Source organism: Candoia aspera, chromosome 1, assembly GCF_035149785.1.
Source record: "Candoia aspera isolate rCanAsp1 chromosome 1, rCanAsp1.hap2, whole genome shotgun sequence".
Taxonomy (NCBI): domain Eukaryota; kingdom Metazoa; phylum Chordata; class Lepidosauria; order Squamata; family Boidae; genus Candoia; species Candoia aspera.
In genome coordinates, this window is record NC_086153.1 from 238,044,510 (window position 1) to 238,057,353 (window position 12,844).

The 12,844-nt window shown below is 40.7% G+C and overlaps 1 protein-coding gene across 1 annotated transcript in view; it reads right to left on the bottom strand.

Annotated features, from left to right (window-relative positions):
- LMNTD2 (lamin tail domain containing 2) overlaps nucleotides 1-11,891 on the bottom strand; it is an 80,981-nt gene extending 69,090 nt beyond the window's left edge. Inside the window, exon 1 of the mRNA XM_063317788.1 lies at nucleotides 11,756-11,891. The gene's annotated coding sequence lies outside the window, so the exon portion shown is untranslated. The remainder of the gene's footprint in view (nucleotides 1-11,755) is intronic.
- Between the last annotated feature and the right edge of the window lie 953 nt (nucleotides 11,892-12,844).

A 12,844-nucleotide genomic window follows, 5' to 3' on the forward strand; every position in this document is an offset into this window, starting at 1 on the left:
TCTGTCTGTCCAGCCTAAGGTTCTATAGCCTGCATTTTCTTTTTTGTATCTTTTTGACTGCAGTGCCTTTGTACTTTACAGCACACTTGTGTGTTCCTATGGATGCAATTCAAAACAACATTTTTATCTTTACTCAGACAATCAGTAGCTATATATAGCTGGTTGCTTTATCTGCCTTTCTGCTCACTTGCAATAATGATGACAGCTGTTTCAGGGAAAGAGACCGTCCACTGTGAATGAAAAGGAGCTGTGTTCAGAAAGATAAGCAGCTCCAAAATACAGGAAGAATGGTATTCACTTGTATGTAAGAGTTAACACAGAGAAAGTAGATGGTGGAATGGAGTGGTACTCAACTCACAATTGCAGTAGCTAAACATATCTGAGATACTGAATCAATAGGAATAGCAGACTTTTGCATTAAAATGATAATGTGGCACCTTAAAGACTAACACCTTTACTGTTGCTAGTATCTTGTTTAAGCAAGTCTTGAAGGCTCTTCCCGCAGGCCATGGGTTAGTGACTATGGCAGGCTCTTTTTGGCAATACAGGGAGGTTGAGAGTTATTTTTTATTGTTGTCTCAGGCTAGTTCTCTTGCCTTGTTGGTTATGATGTTCTCATTGTTTATTGTATGCAGTCCAGAGTCATTATGAATTTGGGCAGGTTTAGAAAATTGGCAAAAAACAAATTACTACTTAAGATATCATGGATCAAAGCCTACTTACTCACTTCTATTCTAAATGTGTTTGGGAGGGAATAAATAGTATTATCTATAATGAACAAAAAAATAGTGAACAGATATTCTTGGTCTTTATTTCCTCAGAAGAAATTATTAGGATTTGCAGTGGGTGAACAGATACAGTGTGCAAAAACAATACCAGAGTTCACCATATAGAATATAGAGATAATCTAATATTACACCAATGGAACAATGTTGAATTACTTCATACAAACATGTATTGGATTTTTTAAAATCCATACCTCTAGGCCATTTTCCAGGATTGAGGATGTAAAACCTAGTCCACTTATGCTTTCTCATTTCTGTGTTTGTCTTTTTCATATGTTTTCTGTTGGATTTTCTTGTTTGGAACAGCAACCTTTAAAAAGTATGTTTTTGGCAGTATGGCACTCAAATACTGCAATATGTGTTTGTAACATTTATTCTTTAAGTATTTAAGGGTTTTTTCTCACCTTAATACAGTAGCCACAATAAGCCTACAATATAGGATGTGGATCTCTTAAATTAGAACTTTACTGAGCTACAGAAATACCAACAGTAATCCAAAATAGTGAAGCAACAAATTGTCTTGGGGCAACATGCTAAGCAAGTTTATTATAGTATAAATGTTAATGGACTATAGATCATTTCATCAGATGCAAGGTGAATGAGATTGACAATGCTTTGAGTCCTACTAGGCTGTAAAAACAAAGCCTAGGTGAGGTTGTTTATTCAGCATCTTACACGCAGTTATGAGTTGTAGCAAATGTCATTCCTCCCAAGACTGGTATCTATCTGTGTTTTAAATAGGCATCTAGTCCACCTAAGAGCTTTACAAGCCAACTAAACGCTTTCAGATCTACAACTGAAGCAAAGCAAATCAGCTGTACTCTAAGGCAAGGTGGTACAACATAGGCTCCCTCTAGTTTGTTTTGTAGTCAGGGAGACAAAAGCAAAGCCTCCATAAATACTAAGCTTTAGTATGAGCTGTAAAAGCTCCAGCTTGTGGTTCTGAAAGCCAACATTCAATTGTCAGCACCTTTTCACTGCATTAATTAAATGTAATGTAGATTTGTATTTATATGTGTACATGTAATTAGGTTACATTTCTCATTTAATATACATTGAGTTCATTAGAAATTTAATTTTTTCCCCTAACCACATGAAGAGGTGATTATCAAGTAGCAAAACAAACAAGGCTGGATTACTGAATAATCATCCCTTCCTTCCCATTGCTTTGCATCATAATGGCCACTCTATTTACTATTCATCTACTCACACATGTATTATCGTGTTTTGCTGCTGAGTAGTGAGGCAACAATGCCTTTTCTGTTTCCTTGATTTATTACTATATTCTTGTTTCAATCATAATATTAGTGATGGATTTAGAAGGATACCACCAGGTCCAATACCATTTCTAATTTTCTATTATTGTTTGAAGTCTAGATAGCCTCTCCATTCTGTTAGATTTGAGTACAACACTGACTATTTGAATGGAGCACAGTTCTGAGGGAAATATAAATCTCAGTGTAATTAGGACAGATCTACCCACTACAGGGACATCTCTTCTGCTGACTGGATCACTAGTTCAAAGAGGAAGGGAAATAATGAAAAATGGCACAGACTTCCAGCATATCAATTTCTATCATATTTCTCTCTAGAAGTTGAGAATATTTATAATAAAATTCAACTCTGCCGTCAATGCACTTCAAGTGAGAGCTAATTGGGCTTCTCCTAACCCTTGCCTATTATAATGTTATAGCTTTTGACTCTTCTTTGTCACATTTAAAAGCCTACAGAGTGGTCATGAGAGTTGTTTGCTAGGGGAAAATCTAAATTTCTCTTGACTATTTTAGAAGAGTTATACTTTAAAGAAAATTATTCCCTTTAGTTTGGGAATAACTAGCACTACTTCTAGAATTTGGTGAAGTAGGGAATGTTTAATAACAGTCTTGTTTAGTCACTTGAAGCCAAACACATGAAGACACTAACTGAAAAAACAGACTAGCTTTGTTTCCTGGATGTAACCAGAGAATCATCTATCCATACACCCCTGGATAATGCATAATTTGTATAAATCTAAAGGGCACCTACATGAGTTGATATCTAAGATACGGGTGTTCAAGATAGCCTCTTCACATATCCAATACACATTGAATATTGAACAATACTATTGATTATGTGTCATCAAGTTGTTGTCAACTCTTAGTGACCACATAGATACACAGTACTAAGGCCATGGCATATATAGCATATCTAGAGAGTAAGAGGCAGCAATATCCAGATAAATGTGATGGAGACGACTGAAGGCCTTCTGGTAATATATTTAGGTTTGTCAGGATCTTTCTTTGAGGTAAGTCTGGTAAAAAATGGAACATTGTCTCAGACAAAGTTGGGAGTTTGAGCGAAGTATCAGAATCAAAGGGATTTGCCCAGCAAAGGATCTGAAGAGTTGAGATAGAGTAGCTGTTCTTGTCTCTCACTACTAAAGCTTGACCTATTTTAGAGGGCTAGTGTAACCTTACCCAGTTCCTGGCTCTCCAGCCCTTACACTAACACAGAAATAATGTTTTGTTTTTAAGTGATAGCTTGAGTCATTTCTAAAACTATGCTCCCTTATCCCTTGATATTTGCTTATTGCGTGATTCTCCTACCTCTCTTTTCATGTTTACTTTGAATGCTTTATTATATTCATATGGAGCTCTTCCACACCTTCACTCATATGAGATAATTTATTCTCTTGTTATTTCATCTCAGACCACACATACAGACAAGTCAAGGAAAAACTAAGCTGACATAGTTTTTGATGGGTGGAATATGATACTGGAATTTTGTCAAGTCAGGAGAATGTATAAAAGCTTTTTGGTTATTTTATGTGGCAGCTGATTGTTTATGAACACAAAGGGTGACCTGGTGGCTTAGAAATGCAAAGCAACAGCAACCACGTTATTGTCAATGAACAATAATTAAGACTTTTAAAAAAATCTCATCATTGGGAAGGCAAGAGAATGGAATGAATAAAGAACTTTTCTTTAAGCATCACATGGCTGATCAAAATACCTGGTACATTCAAGAAAGTACCTGATATTAAATATGCGGCAAAATGGAAAGATATTGAAGAACCCAAATCGAAACAGTTATCAGCATAGCCATTCCCCACAAATGTTCTTGCACTTGATGGAATACAGCAAGATTATCACTAAAAAAAAAGCATTTATCAGGAAAAGTTTAGAGGACTGCTTGCTTGCTTGGCTTAAAGGCTAGGAGGCTTGTATGGATACAAGCTGTTTTCAGACAGCCAAACAAAGCCCACTGAAAAAGCCTATTTCTGAGCAGTTGGTGCTAACCAGTTGTCCATAATAGGTGCCATGTATCTTCATTTCTAATGAAGATTCATCTATTGACTTCATATTCCTTAAAAAAAAACCCATAGAGGTTGTGAATTTAAAGAAATTAATGGTAGGAGCAATTGGTAAATGAACTCAGCATTCTAGACATTCTAAACATTTTCCCTACTCAAAGATTACACGCAGATATTGCACTAGCCATAGTTTGTTTTAAGTAGTGATTTGATGATATAGCCATGAGTGGTTGTGTTCACCAACATGCTAAACTGAGAGCCATGGTCTACACTCACTACTTTCACAGAACATGCTAAACCAAAATCACATGTAGAGTCAAAATGACCAGATGGCACATCAAAATAGCTTCCATACAACATGTAGTTTGGAATCCAACATACAAGTTATTTTGCATATTATTGTGCTTTGTGATATCATGGCAATAAAATATATTGAATATCATTGCAATATGGAGATAGGTGTACTGGAAACAACTACATTAGTTTTTCTTACAAGATGCACAGTAATATTTATGTATGTATGTATTTATTTATTTTCTATCCCACCTTTATTTATTATTTATTAATAAATAACTCAAGGCGGTGAACATACCTAATACTCCTTCCTCCTCCTATCTTCCCCACAACAATAACCCTGTGAGGTGGGTTGGGCTGAGAGAGAGTGACTGGCCCAAGGTCACCCAGCCAGCTTTCATGCCTAAGGCAGGACTAGAACTCTCCATCTCCTGGTTTCTAGCCCGTTGCCTTAACCAATAGAATATATACATATTTGTATGTTTTCAGTACAAATTGAATAAAATTGAGGTCCCAGTGTAACTAAGTTAAACTGAAACATATTATAAACATGAGGATTTGTTCATGTACATGAACAACAAGTGAAAATGTACTAATTATAGGGCTGAAGCACATACAATTTTTGTGTGTGTGTGAGAGAGAGAGTGTATGTTCCTGGCAAAACTAGAGAAAACCAGTTTATATGAATTTATCTTCTTTCAGGAAGAGATATTACATTGGCAGTCCTACCCCTCTGAAATATATCTAAGGCTTGCTTTGCTTGGTCAGACAGCATGAATTGAAACAAAAAATGATGAGCCAAACATAATCATTGCAAACCCAGGGAACAAGTGAAAGATTGATATTATGTACTTTGGCGGAGATTTCTGCAAACCTGAAGAATTGAAAAGCATTTAGAGGGTTTTGTATCTGACAATATTACCATTATCCATCAGCAGCTGTGCACGGACTGCGTTTATAATGTGCATACTGAAATTCAAGAAATACCTGCAGCAGAATATTGCAGTGGATTCTCCCAAGAGAAAGGTCTGTGGTATCTCCATTCCAAGTTACACTTAGCCATTTCTCTAAGGAAGACCTTCTATTTGTCTCCCCCATCGCCAATTAAGTTTCAATAGTAATTTTTCATTTGAAAGTTAGTAAGCATGCTCAGTGCTTACTGAACCTTGTGGGGAGTTGGGCACCGTATTAGATTTTAGCCCTACATTCTCTTACACAGAAGCCAAACAGATGCATCCAAGAAATTCATGAACAAGATTTAAGGGAAATAGGCCTTTTTCAGTTTGGTTCCCTAGCAACTGATATTTAGTCATGCTGCCTTTAATTCAAGAGGTAGTATGCAGCCATCAACACTCTGCCATTGTTTAGTCTCCTTTTAAAATTATCTAAATTGAAAGTCATCACCCAAACTGGTGGCAACCATTTCTGTTGATTATGCGTTCTGTAAATACGTTCTTCCAATTACCTGACATAAATCTCCTTGAATCTAGCTCCAGTGGATGGATCCCACCCTAAATATTAGGAGAAAAATGGGAATCTACTTTTCCCAAGTCATGTATGATATAATTTATTTCAGATGTGTTGTATGTATGTACTCCAAAGAGCAAGATAAGTACAGCTCTGTATCAGAGTGGAAATGTACTATGTTATTATGCATTTTGTTCAAAGAAGACAGGTGTACAGACATTGTTTGCATATCTTACTATGCTGGTTTGTTGTTTTGTTTTGGCTTAAAGTCCTGTGTGAATCCAGATACTGTGATTGGTAATCTATGGTTTATATATTAGCTTCCGGTTTATTCAACAAAATATGGTTAATCTAGTTAATATGGTTAATAGGAACTACTGTGGGTATGCTCAATATGAATCAATATCAATATGAATCAGTGCTTTTTCTTAGCTAGAAGAAATTAGGGCCCTTTTCCATGCAATTTCTTGTGTACCTAATGCATAATTTTTCTTGAGGGATTTTTTTTTTTTTTTGGTGTTGCTGTTTTGAGACACTGTACCGCTGCAGAATTCAAACAGCAGTATCTCAATAAATGTTATGCTCCTCCTCCTCCCTTAGCTAAAAGTGCAGCAAGAGTTGCTTTTATATAGAATATGGATATTTAGCTATCAATGGTTACTAATCTCTTTTTGGTACTCACTTCTTGCCCTAGCCATGTTTTGTTCCTCCAGTTTGCATCAGGGGGAAGTTATTATTTGGAGTATGATCTCCAGTGAAGGAACATTAATCACAGGTCTCTGAAAAGGGTGCTGTGTAGAGAATTCCTGTATGACACCCTGTGACAGGAATGTGTAACCACTGGAGCAAAAAACTTAACGTGACACCATGGTGGCAGAGCATCAGAAAGAGCATGAAACAGCACCTATTTGTGTTCATAAGTGTAGTTTCTTGCCCCAGTCATCCTTTTGCAAGTTTGTGGCACTATTGTTGTTTCCTGTCCAAGAATTCCTTTCTGGTTCAGAAGACTGAGTACAGATCTTGCCCTATTCTTGAGATGGCGTGAGGCCAAGCTGCAACCTGCTTTCTCTTCCTTACAGTGCCCTGCCATTCTGCCATTCTGCCATTCTTTTATTTATATTATTTGAAAGTTATCTGCTCCTCCACCTCCCCTCTTTTTTGCTGGAGCATACATCTATTGTTTTCAGAAAGGGTAAGAGTCTATGAATAACCTAGACAGCGCTGTGAAATTGTGCTGCTGTCATTGGAAATGGGAGCTCATGCAAAAGTTGAAACGCAGCTGGAGCAGGCTTTGACCTATAGCACGGATGGCCTCTAGGATTTGTCTCTCCGGGCCCTGAGTGACAGGTCTTTCATTCCTGGTAGGGTAGCTTAGTCAGTAACTTTCCACGTGGAAGCAGCTGTTGGGGCAGCAGTAAAGCAGCCCAAAGTTTTAAAATCAGAGTTTTGGCAGCCGCACTAAGCCAATTCGGTGTATTGACTCAGCCCTATCTCTTCTCTTCCCCTGGGCTTTGCAATCCCCCGTTTTGCATGCTTGTGGCACAGCTTAAAGAAGAGTCCAGTAATGAGGGGCTCTGATGGGAGGGGGAAACTGTTGAAGTGGTACAAAGACTGCTCGCTTCAGTCCTGATGGCTGTGGCCATGCTTTTCACTCTCTGCATCACATGACCTGGGGCTGAGTGCAGTTCTAGCCCCGAGGCCTGATTGGTCCCTGGCTCCTTTTTTGAAAGCTTAGGTGGCCGTGGCAACGAGAGGCGGCTCAGCCATACTTTTCTGGCCTTTCAGAGAAGGGCACCCAGGCAGAAGAAAGATCAGAAACACAGCAGCAGCAGCAGCAGTTTCTCCAGGTATGTATCAGCCGTTGGGTTCCTTTCTGGTCAAACGTCAGTGTGGGAAATTACACCTGTGCATGTGTGCTAAAATATTTTCAGATTCAGTGTGAGGTTTGGGGTCCAATCCTTCTGTTTAAGGAGGGGGATTGTACTTCTTCCAAGGGCCCTTTTTCAAATGCTGCAGCACTCCTGGGAATTGCACCTGTCCCTCAAAGCCTGTGAGAAGAATTAGTCTCCAGCTTGACATCTGTGAGAAAAGGCAAGGAATGGCCCTGCTTTCAGAATTCAGCCTTTTGGGTCATCAAAGTCAGGCATTATGGATGTTTAGTTTGACTTTCAGTAGCAGGCGGTGTTTATTAAACCAGTGTTAGAAATGCTTGATTCATACCACAATCTGGAGGGTATGCAATTCCTGTGGAAGTAACGCCATGGATGTTCATAGAAATTGCTTTCAAGCAAGTATGCTTAAAATGGGAAGCTTCTGAAATGAATCCACCATCCCTGAAGTGCTGAAAAGCCACATTTTCAGAAAAACCTGGATCCTTTAAGGGCCAAGATAGACAGGAGCATGTTGAATGATTTGCCATTTTTAAAGTAGTGGATAGGGAAGTACCTGCTCTTCCAAAGGTACCTAGAGGAAGAGATGCTTCCCCACTTTCTGTTCCTGGGTATAATTACAACCTATAATTACATACAGGGCTTGACTATGAGGAAAGACTTGGAGGCACAGGAATGAGGATGTTCTGCATCCCTCACCTTGTTTTTCATCTGAATAAAAGAATACATATGAATAGTTTAGCCTCTTAAGCAGAATATTCATTTAATTATTCAATAAGCATGCATCTTGCTGTAATAGTGTGACCTAAATTTCTCTTCCGGCAACTTTGGTTCATTTACCAAATTTATATTTCACCTCTCTTCTGGGTCAGACAGCATACACATTTTTCTAGCCTTGCTTTGATCTTCACAGAATTCCTATGAGGTAGATTAAACCTATCATGACTGGCTCAAGATCACCCAGTGATGTTATTCACCTAGGAGTTAAACTTACGTCTCCTCACACTTAGAAGAAAGTGCAACTGTGTTTGATTTACTCTGTGTATGTAAGTGCTATGCAATACTTCAAATTCAGTGCCTCCAGCTGAGTGCTCCAGTCGGAAGTGGGCATGAATTTGGCATCACTTTGCAATTCCTTAAAGCAACCACATTTTTTCTAGAATCATGTTGATGGTGTTGTGTGATCCCAGGAAAAGTAGTTACAGTCAGGTACTATGTTTGTGCTGCAACACACTGTGAAGTATGGCCCAGGCCTGTCACATATAGAACTGTAGCCTCAATTTCAACTTATTTATTTATTTATTTATTCGATGATTTATATGATTTAAATTATTTAAATTATTTATGGAGCCATGCATCTCACAGCAGTGACCCTGGGCGGTGTACAAAAATTAAAACAATCATAATGATATATCACAAATGACACCATGGTTAAAATAATAACCCTCAGAACAAAAAGCCACATAACCCACAAACTCATCTAACTTTCTGGCCCAAATGCCTGGGGGAACAGCCAGCTCTTCAATGCCTTAGGAACGGCTAACAGGGTCAGGACCATATGTATCTCTAAGGAAACTGTTCCACAGTGCAAGTGCAGCCACAGAGAAGGCACAACTGGGGGTCAACAAAATGACATTGTTTGATGGAAGGGACCCAGAGCAGGCCCTCCCTACAAAATCTTATGGAGCTTACAGAGCAGCAGTGTTATATGAGCATAATGAGAAGCACAGAAACTGCCAACTGCAGCTTCCAAGTGCCCTTCACGGGCACATATACAGCATATTACAGTAATCTGTAACTTTAGGCATGAAAGCCAGCTGGGTGACCTTGGGCCAGTCACTATCTCTCAGCCCAGTTCACCTCACAGGGTTGCTGTTGTGGGGAGAATAGGAGGAGGAAGGAGTATTAGGTATGTTCGCCACCTTGAGTTATTTATAAAAATAATAAAGATGGGATATCTATCCATCCATCCATCCATCCATCCAAAGTGGAGATTTGTGAGCCAGGCATCCCAATCCAGTAATGGGTACAACTGGTACACAAGATGAACCTATCAAGACCAGTGTTGCAGTCAGCTTGTACTGGCTTGCGAGAGCCAATTGTTAAATTTTCTGGAATTTTGTGAGCTGGTTGAGAGCACAGCTGAGCCATAGAGTTCTAGCACGCTGATCAGCTGTTCTGCTGCTAGTGGCATGGCATGGCAGCAGCAATAGAACTAGCAGACCCAGTTCTTAAACATGTACCAGCACACCACTGGTAAAGGTTTTCCCTAGCCTTGGCTATCACCTGCTCTTTGAGCAGGAGCTGAGAGTCCAGGAAGACCCCCCTCCCACCAAATTGCACACCAACTCTGGTGAAGTCCACCCCCATGCAGTTAAAGATGGAAAATCTCCAGAATGGGGGGGCCATAAAACCCACGGCCACTCAGCTTGCCAAGGTTGAGCTGAGCTCCCTTATCCAGACCCCTACAACCTCAGGGTACTGGAAAAGGATCTTGGCAGCAGCACCAAGCCCATCAGAGGTCATCAACAAATGTGATCAATGCTGACTTGATACTGTGACCAGGCTTGAATCCTGAAAGGGGTCCAGATAATCCACTTCTTCCAGGGTCTCTCGAGCTGTAAGCCAATCACTTTTTCCACAACCTTTCCCAGAAAGGGAAGGTTAGAGACTGGATTAAAATTGTTCAGATTTGTTGGTCCAGTGATGGTTCTTAAAGAGGAGATAGCCTCTTTCAAGATGGGTGGAACCACCCCTCCTGCAGAGAAACATTTACCACCACCTGGACCCAACTGCTGTCACCTCCTGGGAGAACTTCATCAGCCAAGAGAGACAGGGATCTAAAATATGGGTGGCCAAACTCATATCTCTGAGGACCCTGACCACTTCCTTACTTAATGACCCTAATTTGGACCAGCAACTCCACCACTAAGCAAAGCAGTCACTAAGTGGGAAATCATGTGGCTGTGACTGTGTTTTCCAGCTGGAAAGAGACAAGACTACTCAGTTTCATACTTTTGGCTTTTGTTTGCCTCTTAACCACTCCTACACTCTCTGGAATGCTCAAGTGCCTGCTTACTGTCTTGTACACATCAAAAACAATGTTATCGCATTGGTAGCCCAGGGCTAGGAGCTGCAGGCGTGCTACGCGAACAGCTTACAGTACTCTCTTGAAATCTCTTCCTCTCCAATCTCTCTATTTTGCAAGCGGGAGGGGGAGAAAAAAGCAAGCAATTTCTGTAGCAATCTCTCCTTTGCCTGACCCTTTCCTGCTGCTGGTGCGATTGCATTGCTTTTGATGCGTAGAAGAACAAAAAGCTTACTCTCTTGCAATCCCTTCCTCTCCAATCTTTCTGCTCTGTGGGTGGGGGTAAGGGTCAGGCAAGAGAGAAATTGGGGAGGAAGAGATTTCAAGAGAGTCCTATAAGCTGTTTGCATAGTGTGCCCGCGGCTCCCAGTTACAGGCTGCCAGCATGTAGAAGAGCAAACAGCTTACTCTCTTGCAATCCCTTCCTCTCCAATCTCTCTTCTCTGCAAGGGTGGGGGAAGAAAAAAAAACAGGTCAGGCACAGGACAAAACATACTGACTGTAATGGTGATCACGTGACTGAGGGATGCTGTGAAGGTCATAAATGGTCATAAATTGGCCTTAAAGTTATTTTTTCAGCACTGTCATAACTTCTAACAGTCACTGAATGAGTGATCGGTAAGCAAGGAATACCTATAGGGCCAACAGGTTCAAACTTCTCCCTGATAACCAGGTAAGATTGCACTTCAGACAAATCTACAGGATCTGTGCAGTTGGAATCCAATTCCTAGCAAATCCAAGCAACTTTATCTAACTAATGATTAGCATAATCCTCACAGCAGCCCTGCAGGTATTCCTGTAGTCTCTCCTTACTCAGGTGGGACTAGGTTACCTTAAATAGAGCCATCAGTCAGCTCTCTGCAGACACAATAAGGGTGGAGAAATAACTATAGTTCTTTGCCATTAACATCATGAGGTAATCCTGAAGAAAGGCTCTTACTGTGTTCAGGGAGGTTCACTCTTCCCCCAGTGGCGTTCTAAGTGTCCTTTGTGCCTTTCATTACCTGGACTTCCTCTAAAAACCAGGGAGCCCTCTGTGTGCATAGATAGTCCTCATTAACCTGATCTGACCCAAGGCCAGTGATCTTCTCATTCCAAGCGGTGACCAAAGCCTTGGTTGCACCCTCTACCAGAGCCCCAGGAACAACCCCACACTCCCTTTGGAACCCAATAGGGTCCATCAGGTGCCTGAGGAGGACTGCTCAAATAGGCCTGCCTCCCTGTGGGGAGATGAGGCACCAGAGAACTCCAGAATCGACAGGGAGTGATCTATCCACCGCAAGGGGCTGATGGTAACATCCCCCAATTCCAGATCATGTTGGCACTGCTCTGAGATAAAAAACAGATCTAATGTATGGCTTCCAATGTGAGTCAGGCCAGAGATAATTGGGGTCAGTTCAATGGTGGTCATGAACTCCCAAGCTACCTCCAAGTTCATGCCCAAGGATGGCAGATTTTACTCTCCCAGGACCATAAGCCTGGGCAACTCAACTGCCAACCCAGCCACAGACTTTAGTAACTCTGATAGGGAGATTGCTATGCCACAGGGAGGATGGTACATAAGCAACAGGCCCTTCTGATCCCTATAGCCCAACTTCACAAACAAGATCTCACACCTGCCAATCCATGGAGCAGCACCCCTGAAAGCCACTAGAGATTCTCAAATAATAATTGCCACACCTTCACTCTGAGCCTGGGTTTGCAGCTGATGCCACACTCGAAACCCAAGAAAGCATCTCTCCAAGAGAGGAATCCCTCCCTCTGGGCCCAACCAGGATTCAATGATGCAAACAAGGTTAGCCTTCTCATCCACAATTATTTATAATTATTTATAATAATTTATTAATTGTGGATTAATACATTACCTTTATTACAGGTTGACTGTGCATTAAGCCACAGCAGCTAGAAGCTAGGATCTCTGGTGCCCTTGGTTACCAGACTTTGGGGTAGAGCACAAGTGGCTGGAAGGTGACTAAACATTGAGGTTGCTTTACCTGAGAACAGCCTGCCCACTGTCACTGTCCTAATA